Below are 19,057 nucleotides of genomic sequence, written 5' to 3'. Positions count from 1 at the left end.
CAATTATCCTTCCTCCCATAATGCCACACCATACATTAACCGGCCAAGGTCGCTGATATTCCACTTGTCACAGTCATCGTGGATTTTCCGTTGCCCAATAGTGCGTATTATGCCGTTTAGGTTACCGCTGTTGGTAAATTACACTTCGTCGCTAAATAGAACACGTGCAAAAAATCTGTCGTCTCTTGTGCCCAGTGGCAGAACTGTACACGACGTTAAAAGTCGTCGCCACGCAATTTCTGGTGCATAAGAATATGGTACGGGTTCAATCGATGTTGATGTAGCATTCTCAACACCGACGTTTTTTATATTCCCGATGCTCGCACAATTTGTCTGCCACTAATGTACGGATTAGCCGCGACAGTAGCTACAACACCTACTTGGGCATCATCATTTGTTGCATGTCGCGGTTGACGTTTCACATGTGGCTGAACACTTCCTGTTTCCTTAAATAATGTAACTACCCGGCGAACGGTCCGGACACTTGGATGATGTCGTCCAGGATACCGAACAGCATATATAGCACAAGCCAGTTTGGCATTTTGATCATAATAGCCATACATCAACACGATATCGACCTTTTCCGCAATTGGTAAACGTCCCCACTGGCGGAATGTTGCGTGATACCACGTACTTATACGTTTGTCACTATTACAGCGCCATCTATCATAAATCGAAAAAAGGGGTCCAACTAAAATATTAATATTTCTTTACGGGCTACACAAACATGTAATAATAAATGGTTGTTCCTATGAAAAAAAACAAAAACAAAAAAAAAAACGCAGTTGAATCCGTTCGGCCTATGGCAGCGCAATCTAGCGGGCCAACCACAGCGCCATCTGTTTTCTCCTTCGTGCTAGACAAGTTTCGTTCTTTGTAATTTTTTCATTTGACGCTTATTTCGTGAGATATTTTGCCCAGTCACTATCAATGGACCACACTGTGCAGAACATCTGAAACATTAAAACCACAATATTAACTTTTTTTGTTAAACCAGTCACGAAACTTCTTGAACTAACGGGGCAGGCTCAGCAGTACACTGTTTTGCGTGACGGGGAACGTCAGTGTTTAACGCCGAGCTCAGTCAATACAATCGTCAAACGGGCTGTATATTATTTCCAGGTGTACACTGTTGGCAAAAATATTGTCCACCCATTTAGAGGTTTCCAGTTCACCCAAGATTTATTGCTGTTTACACGGAGTACATGTAATGATTGCATTTACATATCAGTTGCACAAGTGTTTCAGAAGTACTAAGTATCGACCAACGCTGAGACGCCCATGTTATTACGTTGTGTAGCCTACCCTGGGCTGACCCTGGCGTCTCGTCGATTGCACAGGTGGCAAATAACGTCCTCTTCTTTAGTCTTTTTCTTCTTCTTGTTTATTCCGGCTTCTTGAGATCTCTTGTGAAGAGACACGATACAACACTTTCAGTAGTGGCGTGGGGCAATCAATGAAGTTACACAACAGTGAATAACTTAACTTTTGAAACTACCGGTTTATTGGCATTTATGGAAGGAAAAACACTCTCATACTCTCTGCGGCCAGAAAACTTCGTGTAACATTTTGTGTGTGTAATGAGCCCTTAACTACGTCACAAATCGTTCTAATGAATTAATTAATCTGCTTTAAGTGTTGCTGGGAAACGTAATCAACAAGGTTCAAATGGTTCAAATGGTTCTGAGCACTATGGGACTTAACATCTGTGGTCATCAGTCCCCTAGAACTTAGACCTACTTAAACCTAACTAACCTAAGGACACCATACACATCCATGCCCGAGGCAGGATTCGAACCTGCGACCATAGCGGTCACGTGGTTCCAGACTGAAGCGCCTAGAACCGCACGGCCACACCGGCCGGCAATCAGCAAGGTGCTACGTATCTCAATTAAAACTGGACCTCGATATTTCTAAGAAACTTTCGGTTCATTTTTTGTCAAGATCAGCACTTGTCCCAAAATTAATTTCCAACTTCGTGCATTAAGTCCAAACGCATTTGCAACTATTGTACGCGATTTACTAGACAGCTCGATCACACACTGGCGTGTAACGTTTTTGAAATCGAGCGCGCAGGTTTCAGTTTTCCCTGATGGGCTAAACTACTCTTTAGTAATAGCGTGATGTGTCTATCTCACGTAAAGTTTAAATAAAACTGGATTTTCTCTCCATTCGGGTGAAGATCATAAAATAAAATTCACCACATAGGTCAGAGAACTGTACACGCGCACTTTTAGCACTCTAAGTGATAGCTCGTCTCAGAGTAAAAGCCGCACATAAATTCACACTCTTTTATGCAAACAAAATTCAAAACACCTTTATATTAAACAAATAGATTACGGCATGTAATTACTAATTAAACATTTCTGATTGTGAATAAACTTCAAGAACTGGTATTTCATAATCAGTACAATTTTATCGCCGGAAAGAAACTATTAGTTTGCTAAAACGGATTCAGATTACAGTCGACTCATGTCTGAACGATGACGTTACGAATCCACACTTGCTTGGAATGAACGAAATACCTGTACTGAAAAATACTGTACGTTGAGTAATTTACTGACTTTTATAACAAATTTTTTGCCCCTTGCATCGCTTCAACACCTTATGGCACATGCTCGATCTGTATTCGTAGTTCTGTGTGAGTTGTTGACAAGTCGCAGGAGCCACTTCTCGACCCTGTCGACTGGAGACAAGTCCGGAGATGGTTGTTGCTGCACGTCTGGCAGAGCACGTAATGTTTCACAGGCATTGTGTGGACGAGCATTATCTTGTTGGAACATTGCATCACCTTCCTGTTGCAAGAACGGCAAAAGAACGGGTCTCACAACATTCTGCACGTATCGTGTGCTGGTTAGCGTCCCCTCCAGAAACACCAAACGTGAACAAGGGTTATAACCTATCGCACCCCACACCTTTAAAATTGGTTTGGGGCCACTGTGTTTTGGAGGAACGCACTCTGCAAGATAGCTCTCATCAGATCTACTTCGTACGCGCAAACGACCATCACTTGCGTGCAGGCAGAATCTGCTTTTATCCCTGAAGACCAAGACGGGCCATTTCATCTTCCAAGTAATCCTCTGATGGCATTAGTCGAGCCGTGCACGTCGATGCTGTAGCGTGAGTGGAACATGGGCAGAGGAGTGCGTGCCCGGGGACCCACTGCTAACAACCGGTTCGTAACAGTTTGTTTTAACACGCCTGGACTCACAAGCCCTCTCATCTGAACCATGGTAGCTCTCCTCATATCAAGATGATCCTGGCGGGCGGCTGTTCTGCGTGGACGTCCAGAACCATGTCTACTGGTGTGAGAACGTTCACGTGACTACTGATACCAGCATCGCTGCACCACTGACGTAACACGTCCAGTGCGTGTGGCAGTTCTCCGAAAGGACAGTTCCTCCATTTGGAAGGCCACAATTCGACTCCTTTAAGACTCTTTCTGAGTGGCATAGTTGTCTACTTGCTTCACACCTTTGCACCACACTGAGGCTGGCAATGAACATTCTCTGTGACAGGGTAGACTCAGATGTCGCTCTGGTAACTATGCCACTATACCATCTGTTGGCGGATGACGTTGAAACTATTATCAGTACACCTACTATCCCCAGATGGCATATTTCGTCAGCAGGCGTACTAATTTTTTTTTCCGGCAGGGTATATTTCGTCCGCGGTGCTTCATTTTTCACAAACGCTATGATATGGCAGTTCCTCCGCAGTCCTCAAGTAATGCATTTGTTTAAATAGATATCAGGAAGAACATAACGAGGCAGTTGTCGTGTTTCTGTGGCAGACACAAAGTCTACCGGCTGGTGCCGACGGAGGAGCAGCTGCAGGCGCTGTCTCAGCTGCGGGATCACCCGGCGCTCGACTTCTGGTCGCGAGCCCACCGCGCCGGCCACCCCGTGGACGTGAGGGTGCCGCCGCACATGCACGACCACTTCCGGGGAGTCCTCGACCGCCACGGAGTGCTGCACCACGTGCTCATCGACGATCTCGAGCAGTAAGTTTCAAAGCTCTTTGATAGACCTCTTTCATTTCACATCTCTCCTACACGTAGCGTATATGGTGGGGGAATTAGGTAAGAGTGACACACTAAAAGTAATAGATGGGTTTCGTTATTTCGGCGGCAAAGTAGCTGGTAATGACCGAAATTGAGAGGGTATAAAATGCACACTGATTATTGCAAGGATATCATTTCTGGGAAAGAGGAATTTGTTGACATCGATTATAAATGTAAGTGTTAAGAAGCATTTTCTGAAGAAATCTGTCTCGGAAGTATTCCTGTATGGAAATGAAATGGAGACGGTAAACAGATCAATTATTCTCGACGGCCAGTGCTCGTCAGAGACAAGTGCATCGTCTGGAATGCCCCAGGAAAGTGTGATGTGAATGCTGTTACTTTCTGTGTGCACTGGTGTCCAAACTTAAAGCAAAAACCTGTTTTCCAAGGGTGCGTTTATTTTGCCACACAACAGTGTAAAAAGGCGATATTAGAGTGGAAATAACATAAAGTACAGAAAATGTGAACAACCGCAACATGCATAACAGTAGACGATAATATTCTTCGTTTCTTTCCAACTTAACAGGTTTGCACACAAATTCCGACAACTGGCTAATGTGCTCACTGTGGTGTGTGACCACCTCTCGTAAAAATACAGGCCTGCCAACGACAGTGCATGCTGCAAATAAAGTCGTCAATGTCATGGTATAATGCCCACTCTTCCTGCGGGGCTGCTCCCATGTCCTGGAGAGTGGTTCGTGGATATTCACGGGATGCAATCCGTCTCCCAAGTGCATCCCAGACATTCTCAGTGGGATTCAAATAGGGAGAGCGAGTAGGCCACGCCATGCATGCAATATTTTCTATTTTCAAGAAAATAACAAGCACTCGTGCTCTATTAGATCGAGCATTACCGTCCATCAGTACGACGTCTGGACGCACACTACATCGCAACAACCGTACATGAGGTTCCAAGATCTCGTCCCATTACCTGTCAGCTATTAAATCTTGCTGATTCCCCCGTAAAATTTCATGAAGGGGTGTTCCAGTAGTTAACATAATCCGTGCTCACACCATTAGCGATCCTCCTCGATATCGGTCTCTTATCACAATATTCGGGTCTCGAAATCATGTTCCACTTCAGATGCGGATCCGTCGAGAATCACTCCCCAGACCAAATCGGGACTCATCTGTGAAAAGAACTTTGGCGCACTGTTCGACTGTCCAGATGGCATGTAGACGGCTCCATTTTATGTTCCCTTCTGGCCCGCATCTCGTGGTCATGCAGTAGCGTTTCCGCTTCCCACTCCCGGGCTGCCGGGTTCGATTCCTTGCGGGGTCAGGGATTTTCTCTGCTTCGTGATGGCTGGGTGTTGTGTGATGTCCTTAGGTTAGTTAGGTTTAAGTAGTTCTAAGTTCTAGGGGACAGATGACCATCGATGTTAAGTCCCATAGTGCTCAGAGCCATTTGAATCATTTTTTTGTTCCCTTCTGTGAAGATGAGTCAGAGGCACACATATAGCAGGTCTCCGACAATGAATTTCACTATGTCGAAGCATTCTCTGCATCGTTGTGGATGCTGCGAGGTCAGATTCCAGTAGCTGCGCAATACTAAGATGGTACTGTCGTGCCCTTACAACCAACTAATGGTCCTCTCGTTGTGCCCTCGTCTTCGGGATACAGTTTAGGTCTCTATAAACTGTCGCCACATCCGAGAAACATCAGAATGATTCACGTAAAGCCATCGGGCCAGATGAGCTCGCGACTGTCCTGTTTCCATTTTTGCTGTGGCCCTCCACCGCAGAGATTCTGGTAGGCGTCTTCTCTGTGCCATACTGCGCCGTCTGTGACTGTATACACAGCGATTGTGGATGTGGGACTACCCGGTAAACACTAGTCCGTTTGATAAGAGCCGTGACTTCATCGTTGGTGTGTCCGCCCCGATAGCTGAGTGGTCAGCGTGACGGATTTCCGTCCTACGGGCCCTGGTTCGATTCCCGGCTGAGTTGGGGATTTTCTCCCCTCAGGAACTGGGCGTTGTGTTGTCTTTATCATCGTTTCATCCCCAACCGGCGCGTAGGTCGCCCAAAGTGGCGTCGAATGTTATAACGCCTGCACCAAGGCGGCCGGACCTGCCCTGTAAGGGGCCTCCCGGCCAATGACGCCAAACGCTCATTCCCATCGTTGGTGTGGTTTGCCGTTGACGGAAATGACATCTTCCGTGCACAACTCGAACATACGCACATATCGTGAATTAGTCACAGGACGGGGACATAGCAGTCTTTTCCGTTAATTTTGGACACAAGTGTAGTTGGTGTGACGACTGACAGAGTGGTCTAAACGTAAAATACGTAAGTTAATGCAGTTCAGTGGGAATATCGATTCTGTAAAGTCTAAATGCAACATTAATAGTGTGCTGCTTGACACACACACGTCGAGTAAATCTCTAGAGGTTTTTCAAAATGGTGTCACATGGAAGGACTACGTAAGGACGATATTAGAGAAATCGAATGATAGACTTTGGTTCATTGGGGGAACTTTAGGAAAATGTAGCTCATGTATGAAGGAGTCGGTGTACTGAACGCCAGTGGGATCTATTCTTAAGTATTGCTCAAATGTTTGGGATACAATTTGAATTAAAGGAAAACATCGAAGCAGTTCAGAAACGTGCTGCTATATATATTGCCGGTAGGTGTCGTCGAGAAAGACAAATATTCCACAGTGACGGTGTCATCAAACGGGTGTTTAATTGGGAGAAATGCTGAGAAATAAATGTGTGGACATGAGGAATGGTGAGGCAGTATGTTAATAACTATTGTTTTATTCGAACACATTTACAGTATTCTCATAAAATATTCACAAGCATTACATTTCAGTCTGTCATCGTATACTGAAGTAAGGATGTATAGACCAAGCTCAAACAAAGAACTTGAAGATTATACCAACATAAATTCAGATACGCAGAACCTCGTTCTAAAATTCCATGGAAAATTAAAAGAATGGCTCCAAACAGATTAACAAGGAAGGCTGCGTAGTTCTACGAATTTCGCAATATTGGTAAAAAGGAAACTGTGTAACGGATGAAACGGATTGATATTAAAGGAGGCCCTGAAGGAAGCAAGGATAACACAACCTGATATATTAGCCAGGAAACAAAATTAGGTACGATAGTCATGACTGAACAGTTTTGTTTCTGAGTCATCAGTCTTCTGACTGGTTTGATGCGGCCCGCCACGAATTCCTCTCCTGTGCCAACCTCTTCATCTCAGTTCCCTCTAGTACCGTGGGAGTCATTCCCTGATGTCTTAAGAGGTGTCCTACAATCCTGTCCCTTCTTCTTGACAGAGTTTTCCGCATATTCTTTTGCTCTCCGATTCTGGGCAGAACCTCCTCATACCTTATCTTATCAGTCCACATAATTTTCAACATTCGTCTGTAGCACCACAACTCAAATGCTTCTATTCTCTTCTGTTCCGGTTTTCCCAAGTCCATGTTTCACTACCATAGAATCCTGTGTTCCAATCGTACACACAAAGAAATTTCTGTCTCATATTAAGGTCTATGTTTGATACTAGCAGACTTCTTTTGGCCAGCAATTCACTTTTTACCAGTGCTAGTGTGAATTTGATGTCCTCCTTGCTCCATCAGTTATTGTTTATTACGTTGCCTAGATAACAGAATTCCTTAATTTCATCTACATCGTGATCATCAATTGTCACGTTTCTCCTGCACTCATTTCTGCTACTTCTCATTACTTTCGTGGCCGGCCGTGGTGGCCGTGCGGTTCTAGGCGCTCCAGTCCGGAGCCGCGCTGCTGCTACGGTCGCAGGTTCGAATCCTGCCTCGGGCATTGGTGTGTGTGATGTCCTTAGGTTAGTTAGGTTTAAGTAGTTCTAAGTTCTAGGGGACTGATGACCACAGCAGTTGAGTCCCGTAGTGCTCAGAGCCATTTGAACCATTACTTTCGTCTTTCTTCGATTTACTCTCAAGCCAAGTTCTCTACGAATTAGACTGTTCATTCCATTCAGCAGATCAAATAATTATTCTTTATTTTTACTCAGGATAGCAATGTCATCAGGGAAATTGTCATTGATGTCGTTTGACCTTGAATTTTAGTTCCACTCCTGAACCTGTCTTTTATTTCCGTCATTTCCTCTTCGATGTACAAATTGAACAGTAGGGGCGAAAGATTACACCCCTGTCTTACATCGCTTTTAGTTCGAGTACTTCGTTCTTTGTCTTCCACAATTATTATTCCCTCTTGTATCTTGAACATATTGTATATTATCAAAATATCCACGGGTGTACTGCCGGTCTATAGTGTCCAACGGGCACAATATTTCGGCGATCAAACATGTCGCCATCATCAGGTGAACTGACGGACTGAGCTCCTGTGAACGTGCCGGCACGGAGATTCGTACGCTATGGCTGCTCAGGGGGAACTGGGTTCGGTCGCGGCGGCGGCCGATTTAAATACCCTCCGCCCGCGGCACGCTCCCTCCGCCGTCCGCGCCCCGCGCCATGGTCTCGCGGTGGAACAGATTGCGACGGCGTCTGAGATGACGTCGGTGTGATGGCTCTGTCCGCCGTGGTCGTCACAACTATGCGTTTGCTCGATTTACTCTTGATTAACCCAATCGCTGGTTCCCAAGCCTTGCTAAGATTATAGCCACAGTCACGGTTTATGAGGTCGTCATTGGTGCGAATTTCGATGGCCTCTCTAACAACGCTGTCCCAGTATCTCGACGTCTGTACCAGAATCCTCGTGCGATCATACTCCATAGCGTGATTTTCCGACAAACAATGTTCAGCGACCGCCGACTTGCTCGGATACATTAGTCGAGTGTGCCTCTGGTGTTCACGGCATCGATCCTCGACAGTACGCATCGTCTGACCAATATACGACTTGCCACATTGACACGGAATCTGGTACACGCCAGCCTTCCTCAAACCGAGGTCATCTTTGGCGCTCCCCACCAGTGCACGAGTTTTATTCGGAGGACAAAACACAGTTCTGACACGGTGTTTCTTCAGAACGCGGGCGATTTTCCCCGAGAGTGCGCCTGTGTATGGAATAAATGCAGTGCCTACCTCCTCCCTCGTGACTTCATCCATATCAACAGGTTGTGCTGCAGTGGTTGGGCGGAGAGCACGTTGGATCTGCCACTCTGAGTACCCATTTTTTTTTCGAAACACAGTTCTCAGATGTTCCAATTCCTGGGGTAGACTCTCTGTGTCAGAGATAGTGCGCGCCCTATGTACTAGAGTTTTAAGTACCCCATTTCTCTGTGAAGGGTGGTGGCAGCTGTCTGCGTGCAAATACAGATCAGTGTGTGTTGTCTTTCGATACACCCCATGACCTAGGGTGCCGTCAGCCCTTCTCCTGACCAAGACGTCAAGGAAAGGTAATTTACCCTCCTTTTCAGTCTCCATAGTGAATTTGATGTTGGGGTGTATGGAGTTTAGATGTGTAAGGAAGTCAAGGAGTTTATCCATACCATGTGGCCAGATGACGAACGTGTCGTCCACGTAACGGAAAAAGCAAGTAGGTTTCCATTCGGATGACGACAGGGCTTCCTCCTCGAAGTTCTCCATGTACAAATTCGCCACCACCGGTGAGAGTGGGCTACCCATGGCGACTCCCTCCGTTTGTTCGTAGTATTCTCCATTAAAAAGAAAATACGTGGAAGTCAAGACATGCCTAAAAAGTTCAGTGGTGTTCTCGTCAATCCTCTGACCAATCAACTCTAGCGACTCTCGCAGGGGTACCCTCGTAAACAAGGAAACGACGTCAAAACTCACCATGATATCTGACTCATCCAACCTGAAGCTATCAAGGCGTTTAACAAAATCCACGGAATTACGGATGTGATGAGGGCATTTACCCACATAAGGACTTAATATTCCCGTCAGGTATTTGACCAACAAATATGTAGGTGCCCTGATGTTGCTGACAATGGGGCGTAATGGTACCCCCTCTTTGTGAACCTTCGGGAGTCCATATAGTCTAGGCGGTACCGGACCTTGGGGTAACAATTTCTTAGCGTCACCCTCCGGTAAATCTGCGTCCTTGAGAAGAACCCTCGTCTTGTTCTCCACCTTCTTTGTAGGGTCAACGCTGATCTTCCGGTAGGAATCGTCATTTAGCAGGCTCTGCATCTTATCCGTGTAGTCCTTACGGGAGACAACAACTGTAGCATTGCCTTTGTCAGCCGGTAAGACAACTATTTCAGAGCGTTCCCTCAGATCACGAATGGCCGCCCTCTCTTTACTGCTGATATTTGACTTCATCGGCTTGGATTTCGTCAACGCACGACAAGTTTCACGACGTATTTCCTCGGCTGATTCTGGCGGAAGTCGAGCTGCAACCTGTTCAACAGCACTAACAATTTCTGCGACCGGAGTGGACTTGGGGGTGGGAGCGAAGTTGAGACCTTTCTGCAAAACCGAGACCGCATCATCACTCAACACCATGCCACTCAAATTGATGACAGTCTTGCACGGAACCTGCAGAGATGGTTTTTCCGTTACGTGGACGACACGTTCGTCATCTGGCCACATGGTATGGATAAACTCCTTGACTTCCTTACACATCTAAACTCCATACACCCCAACATCAAATTCACTATGGAGACTGAAAAGGAGGGTAAATTACCTTTCCTTGACGTCTTGGTCAGGAGAAGGGCTGACGGCACCCTAGGTCATGGGGTGTATCGAAAGACAACACACACTGATCTGTATTTGCACGCAGACAGCTGCCACCACCCTTCACAGAGGAATGGGGTACTTAAAACTCTAGTACATAGGGCGCGCACTATCTCTGACACAGAGAGTCTACCCCAGGAATTGGAACATCTGAGAACTGTGTTTCGAAAAAATGGGTACTCAGAGTGGCAGATCCAACGTGCTCTCCGCCCAACCACTGCAGCACAACCTGTTGATATGGATGAAGTCACGAGGGAGGAGGTAGGCACTGCATTTATTCCATACACAGGCGCGCTCTCGGGGAAAATCGCCCGCATTCTGAAGAAACACCGGGTCGGAACTGTGTTTTGTCCTCCGAATAAAACTCGTGCACTGGTGGGGAGCGCCAAAGATGACCTCGGTTTGAGGAAGGCTGGCGTGTACCAGATTCCGTGTCAATGTGGCAGCCGGCCGCGGTGGTCTCGCGGTTCTAGGCGCGCAGTCCGGAACCGTGCGACTGCTACTGTCGCAGGTTCGAATCCTGCCTCGGGCATGGATGTGTGTGATGTCCTTAGGTTAGTTAGGTTTAAGTAGTTCTAAGTTCTAGGGGACTAATGACCACAGCAGTTGAGTCCCATAGTGCTCAGAGCCATTTGAACCATTTTTTTTGTCAATGTGGCAAGTCGTATATTGGTCAGACGATGCGTACTGTCGAGGATCGATGCCGTGAACACCAGAGGCACACTCGACTAATGTATCCGAGCAAGTCGGCGGTCGCTGAACATTGTTTGTCGGAAAATCACGCTATGGAGTATGACCACACGAGGATTCTGGTACAGACGTCGAGATACTGGGACAGCGTTGTTAGAGAGGCCATCGAAATTCGCACCAATGACGACCTCATAAACCGTGACTGTGGCTATAATCTTAGCAAGGCTTGGGAACCAGCGATTGGGTTAATCAAGAGTAAATCGAGCAAACGCATAGTTGTGACGACCACGGCGGACAGAGCCATCACACCGACGTCATCTCAGACGCCGTCGCAATCTGTTCCACCGCGAGACCGTGGCGCGGGGCGCGGACGGCGGAGGGAGCGCGCCGCGGGCGGAGGGTATTTAAATCGGCCGCCGCCGCGACCGATCCCATTTCCCCCTGAGCAGCCATAGCGTACGGATCTCCGTGCCGGCACGTTCACAGGAGCTCAGTCCGTCAGTTCACCTGATGATGGCGACATGTTTGATCGCCGAAATATTGTGCCCGTTGGACACTATAGACCGGCAGTACACCCGTGGATATTTTGTTTATCAAATACGCCGGGAGAAACTCAAGAATCATATTGTATATTACCTGTTTCTCTCTATAGCTTTCCCCTACTTTTCTCAGAATTTTGAACATCTTACACCATTTTACATTGTCTAACACTTTTCCAGGTCGACAAATCCTATGAAAGTGGCTGATTTTTCTTTAGACTTGCTTCCATTATCAACCGCAACGTCAGAATTGCCTCTCTGTTGCCTTTACATTTTCTGATGTCCAACTGATCAACATCTAACACATCCGCAATTTTCTTTTTCATTTTTCTGCATATTATTTTTGTCAGCAACTTGCATGCATGAGCTGTTAAGCTGATTGTGCGATAATTCTCGCACTTGTCAGCTCTTGCAGTCTTCGGAATAATGTGGATGATATTTTTCCGAAAGTCAGATGGTATATTGCCAGACTTATATATTCTACACACCAACGAGAATAGTCGTTTTGTTGCCACTTCCCCTAATGATTTTAGAAATTCTGATGGAATGTTATCGGTCCCTTCTGCCTTATTTGATCTTAAGTTCTCCAGAGCTCTTTTAAATTCTGATTGCAATCTGGATCCGCTATGTCTTCTAAATTGACTCCTGTTTCTTCTTCTAAACGAAACTTCTCCCTATAGAGGCCTTTCCACCTCTTTCCGCCTACCTACCCTCTCCTTGCGTTTAACATTGGATTTCTCATTGTACTCTTAATGTTACCACCTTGCGTTCAATTTCACCGAAGGTTATTTTGACTTTGCTGTATGCTGAACGATTCCTTCTGACGATCATTTCTTTTTCGATTTTTTCGCATTTTTCATGCAGGTATTTCGTCCTAGTTTCCCAGCAATTCCTACTTATTTCATTCCTCAGTGACTTGTATTTCTGTACTCCTGAATTCCTTGAACATTTTTGTATTTCCTTGTTCTATCGATAAACTGAAGTATTTCTTCTGTTACCCATGGTTTCTTTGCAGTTACCTTCTTTGTACCTATGTTTTTGTTTCCAACTTTTGTGACTGCCCTCGTCAGAGATGTTCATTCCTCTTCAACTGTACTGCCTACCATGATATACCCTATTGCTGCATCTATAGCCTTAGGTAACTTAAAGCCTATCTCGTCACTCGTTAGTACTTTTGTATCCCATTTCTTTGCATACCGATTCTTCCTGAATAATCTTTTAAACTTCAGCCTACTCTTCATCACTACTCATTGTGATCTGAGTCTATATCTGCTCCTGGGTATGCCTTACAATCCAGTATCTGATTTCGGAATCTCTGTCTGACCATAATGTAATTCGACCGAAACTTTCCCGTATCATGCGGCCTTTTTCAAGTATACCTCCTCCTCTTGTGATTCTTGATTCGCTGTTACTAGCTGAAATTTATTACATAACTCAGTTAGTCTTTCTGCTCCTTCATAATTGTCCCAAGCCCATATTGCCCTATAACCATTTCTTCTACTCCTTCCCTTACATCTGCATTCCAGTCCCCCACGACTATTAGATTTAATATCCATTTACACTTTGTATTGCCCTTTCAGTATCCTCACATATTTTCTTTATATCTTCTGTTTCATCTACTATATCTAGATTGAGCTTTGGCATTTCCCTTTTCATATGTTCCAGCTTCCCCATCACGTTCAAGCTTCTGACATTCCACGGCCCGACTTGTAGAACGTTATACTTTCCTTGGTTATTCAATATTTTCCTTGTGGTCACGTTCCCGTCGGCAGTCCCCTCCCAAAGATCTGAGTGGGGGACTATTCCGGAATCATATGGAGAGATCATCATGTCACTTTTTCAGTTATAGGCCACAGGTCCTGTGAATACACGTTATTTGTCTTTACTGCAGTGGTTTCCACAGCTTTCTGCTCCCTCATGCCTTTGATTATTCCACCTTTAGGAGTAGTTTCCCACACTAATGGCAAGAGAGTGCCCTAATACCCGGCCCGATCCTCCGTCCTCTTTGAAAAGGCCGTTGGCAGAATGAGAGGGATTTCTTATGCCGGAAGTCTTCAGCCGTCAACGGTGATCATAATCAAAATTTAAGCAAGGCCGCGTTACGAACCCAGGACGTTTCGATTACTAAATTTACCCCCAGACCGCTGGTGATGCGGACACTTCAGCTGCCATAAAAACCTAAGGAGAAGGGAACGACACGATCTGACGGACGGAGACAATGAAAATGAAGTATAGTCGTATTGGGTGTATTGTTGGGAGACCACAAAGGACAGGTTCAGCTTCCTAATTGGAGAGTTACACTCCTGGAAATGGAAAAAAGAACACATTGACACCGGTGTGTCAGACCCACCATACTTGCTCCGGACACTGGGAGAGGGCTGTGCAAGCAATGATCACACGCACGGCACAGCAGACACACCAGGAACCGCGGTGTTGGCCGTCGAATGGCGCTAGCTGCGCAGCATTTGCGCACCGCCGCCGTCAGTGTCAGCCAGTTTGCCGTGGCATACGGAGCTCCATCGCAGTCTTTAACACTGGTAGCATGCCGCGACGGCGTGGACGTGAAACGTATGTGCAGTTGACGGACTTTGAGAGAGGGCGTATAGTGGGCATGCCGGAGGCCGGGTGGACGTACCGCCGAATTGCTCAACACGTGGGGCGTGAGGTCTCCACAGTACATCGATGTTGTCACCAGTGGTCGGCGGAAGGTGCACGTGCCCGTCGACCTGGGACCGGACCGCAGCGACGCACGGATGCACGCCAAGACCCTAGGATCCTACGCAGTGCTGTAGGGGACCGCACCGCCACTTCCCAGCAAATTAGGGACACTGTTGTTCCTGGGGTATCGGCGAGGACCATTCGCAACCGTCTCCATGAAGCTGGGCTACGGTCCCGCACACCGTTAGGCCGTCTTCCGCTCACGCCCCAACATCGTGCAGCCCGCCTCCAGTGGTGTCGCGACAGGCGTGAATGGAGGGACGAATGGAGACGTGTCGTCTTCAGCGATGAGAGTCGCTTCTGCCTTGGTGCCAATGATGGTCGTATGCGTGTTTGGCGCCGTGCAGGTGAGCGGAACAATCAGGACTGCATACGACCGAGGCACACAGGGCCAACACCCGGAATCTTGGTGTGGGGAGCGATCTCCTACACTGGCCGTACACCTCTGGTGATCGTCGAGGGGACACTGAATAGTGCACGGTACATCCAAACCGTCATCGAACCCATCGTTCTACCATTCCTAGACCGGCAAGGGAACTTGCTGTTCCAACAGGACAATGCACATCCGCATCTATCCCGTGCCACCCAACGTGCTCTAGAACGTGTAAGTCAACTACCCTGGCCTGCAAGATCTCCGGATCTGTCCCCCATTGAGCATGTTTGGGACTGGATGAAGCGTCGTCTCACGCGGTCAGCACGTCCAGCACGTACGCTGGTCCAACTGAGGCGCCAGGTGGAAATGGCATGGCAAGCCGTTCCACAGGACTACATCCAGCATCTCTACGATCGTCTCCATGGGAGAATAGCAGCCTGCATTGCTGCGAAAGGTGGATATACACTGTACTAGTGCCGACATTGTGCATGCTCTGTTGCCTGTGTCTATGTGCCTGTGGTTCTGTCAGTGTGATCATGTGATGTATCTGACCCCAGGAATGTGTCAATAAAGTTTCCCCTTCCTGGAACAATGAATTCACGGTGTTCTTATTTCAATTTCCAGGAGTGTATTTTCTATGCATCCACGCTTACAGGCAGCGTTCCTCGGTGAAGTATGAGAGCTGTGTGTGGAAGAGTATATGTTAAGTGTAGGTGACACTAATGGGTATGCGTGTAGTGTAGCCTCGTGTTCGCGCAGAAACGATAAGAGAGAGAGTGAGGGGGGGGGGGGGGGGTGAAAGCCGGTGCCGTCACATAGCCTACTCCTGATGAAGAGGACCAAGGGGGACGCCCCAGTTTAACCTACCCATCCGACGACCCTATCACGAGACACTGCTGACAAATATGAATTTTAATCCAGGACATTGGCTCAAGGACTAGAGATCCATGAATTTCGCCACCCCCCCCCCCCCTCCCGATGTTGCACATCTCGTGGACCAGTAGAAACGTACGTGCAATAACAATAATGATGAAACTTCCTGGCAGAACCGAGACTCGAACTCGGGACCTTTGCCTTTCGCGGGCAAGTGCTCTACCACCTGAGCTACCCAAGCTCGATTTACGCCCCGTCCTCACAGCTGTACTTCTGCCAGTACCTCGACTCCTATCTTCCAAACGTTACAGAAGCTCTCCTGCAGAAGCTATTTTGAATAATAATAATAATAATAATAATAATAATTATTATTATTATTATTATTATTTCCTTCTCTAAAGTGTCAACTAAGGACTACGTGCTATTTCAACTCCTTATTCCTTGTTCTTTCTTTCAGCACTCTTTCATCTGTTCACTACGTTTCTTCTTCCTGTCTTCTGACGATTTCACACCTATTTTGTCACTCATCTACCTTGGAATCCTTCCATTTTTGATATTTTTCCCCTAAACGCTTCTCTGACTGTCGCTTCTTCGCCTTTTATATTATTATTTTTTTCTAAATGCTCTTTTACTTCATGAATACAAGTTGTAGACATCTTATCCCACAACTGTTGTAAGGTCTTCTTTTGGTTAATCTAGCGTCTTGTATTTGATATAAATGTCTCAAGACGTACCAGTTTGTTTGTCTCTCTAGTTCTAGTATGTTTTACATGTTTCGTAACGTTAATCATTACTGTGTAATTTCCAAACTGCCACAGTTTTTCGTGGGCAAATATTTTCCTAATATTTTGGCTTTCTAGTATTTCTTATTTATCTAGAATATATTATACTGCTATAGGCCGCTACGATAGCCGCACCTGTTAGCACTCCTCTACTGGGATTAGGGCAGGCGTGCCGGCCCCAGATATAATTCGCCCAGCGGTTTAACGATGAGATCCAATGTGCCGGCCAGCGTAGCTGTGGTTTTCAGGTGGTTTTCCACATCCTACTAGATGACTACTGGGCTTGTACCCAAGTCCCCCCCTCAATTACACTATTTGCATACATTTAGAAAACGTTCCCAGACTTTTACATGAAATGACGTTCCCACGCTTTTACATGACATGATGCAGACGGTTGGGGTACACAAATTCCTACTCAGGGGCGAAGGAAGGTGACAGGAATAGCAGCTGGCCACCCTCTAACATTAACAATGCCAAATCAGCATGGGTTTCGAAAACGACGGTCGTGTGAAACCCAGCTCGCGCTATTCGTCCACGAGACTCAGAGGGCCATAGACACGGGTTCACAGGTGGATGCCGTGTTTCTTGACTTCCGCAAGGCGTTCGGTACAGTTCCCCAGTCGTTTAATGAACAAAGTAAGAGCATATGGACTCTCAGAGCAATTGTGTGATTGGATTGAAGAGTTCCTAGATAACAGAACGCATGTCATTCTCAATGGAGAGAAGTCTTCCGAAGTAAGAGTGATTTCAGGTGTGCCTCAGGGGAGTGTCGTGGGATCGTTGCTGTTCACAATATACATAAATGACCTGGTGGATGACATCGGAAGTTCACTGAGGCTTTTAGCGGATGATGCTGTGGTGTATCGAGAGGTTGTAACAATGGAAAATTGTACTGAAATGCAGGAGGATCTGCAGCGAATGGCAATTGAATCTCAATGTAGACAAGTGTAATATGCTGCGAATACATAGAAAGATAGATCCCTTATCATTTATCTACAAAATAGCAAGTCAGCAACTGGAAGCAGTTAATTCCATAAATTATCTGGGAGTACGCATTAGGAGTGATTTAAAATGGAATGATCATATAAAGTTGATCGTTGGTAAAGCAGATGCCAGACTGAGATTCGTTGGAAGAATCCTAAGGAAATGCAATCCGAAAACAAAGGAAGTAGGTTACAGTACGCCTGTTCGCCCACTGCTTGAATACTGTTCAGCACTGTGAGATCCGTACCAGATAGGGTTGTTAGAAGAGAGAGAGAACATCCTACGGAGAGCAGCGCACATCGTTATAGGGTCATTTAGTAATCGCGAAAGCGTTACGGAGATGATAAACTCCAGTGTAAGACTCTGCAGGAGAGACGCTCAGTAGATCGGTACGGGCTTTTGTTGAAGTTTAGAGAACATATCTTCACCGAAGAGTCAATCAGTATATTGCTCCCTCCTACGTATATCTCGCGAAGAGACCATGGGGATAAAATCAGAGAGATTAGAGCCTACACAGAAGCATACCGACAATCCTTCTTTCCACGAAAAATACGAGACTGGAATAGAATGGAGAACTGATAGAGGTACTCAAGGTACCCTCCGCCACACACCGTCAGGTGGCTTGCGGAGTATGGATGTAGATGTAGATGTAGATACTAACAATGCCGACTATCTGTAAGTACGGGGTAAAGTCTAAAGAAAATGAAGGTAGTTTAATGCTAGACATTCTCTTGGGTATAGACATTCCGTCTTCGTTATTGTATTGCAATGTCTTGTTTTTGCATTAATAATAATAATAAATTTTATTATTATTATTATTACTATTACTACTACTCTTATTATTATTATATTATTCTATTATAAACAGAATCATTTCTATGATAAACAAGTACTACCAATGTCGATTTTCAGGATTTTCGAAAAGGAGCGAAATCTGACGCTAGTGAGATCCATCCCCAAAAGCCCCGAGGACCGCATATCATTCACCGAGTACCAGCGCTACGATGATGTGAGTATTGCCAGAGCTAAGAGTGTATTGTCTGGTTCCCTATAACAGCCAAAAGATGGAAGTTCAAAATTTACAACAATTATATGTAACTAAGTACGATCAATACTAACATATGAGCCGGGCATAGCTACCTAGACATAATTTGTAAAATCCTTACTCATTCGCCTGCGACTGTCTGCTAAATATGATGAACATTTCTCTTGAAACTATTACAGTATCGTATACACCTTTTACCGAAACGACACTCTCTCCCATTGTATAGTATATCGTACGGCTAGACGATAAACTGAGATCATGGACCATGGATGTTGTATGCCAAGCGTTTCATCTTGGTTAAAATGTTTGCTGTCAAGGCGTAAATTCCTGTTCGGAAAATATCGC

At 46.0% G+C, this 19,057-nt stretch overlaps 1 pseudogene; it reads left to right on the top strand.

The window, feature by feature from the left end:
• Window positions 1-19,057, top strand: part of LOC126267674 (carboxypeptidase B-like) — a 73,099-nt pseudogene that overhangs the window by 20,187 nt on the left and 33,855 nt on the right.

This window comes from Schistocerca gregaria, chromosome 4 (assembly GCF_023897955.1).
Source record: "Schistocerca gregaria isolate iqSchGreg1 chromosome 4, iqSchGreg1.2, whole genome shotgun sequence".
Lineage (NCBI taxonomy): Eukaryota > Metazoa > Arthropoda > Insecta > Orthoptera > Acrididae > Schistocerca > Schistocerca gregaria.
The sequence above is the reverse complement of the archived record's forward strand: the minus strand, read 5'-3'. Positions and strand labels throughout refer to the sequence as shown.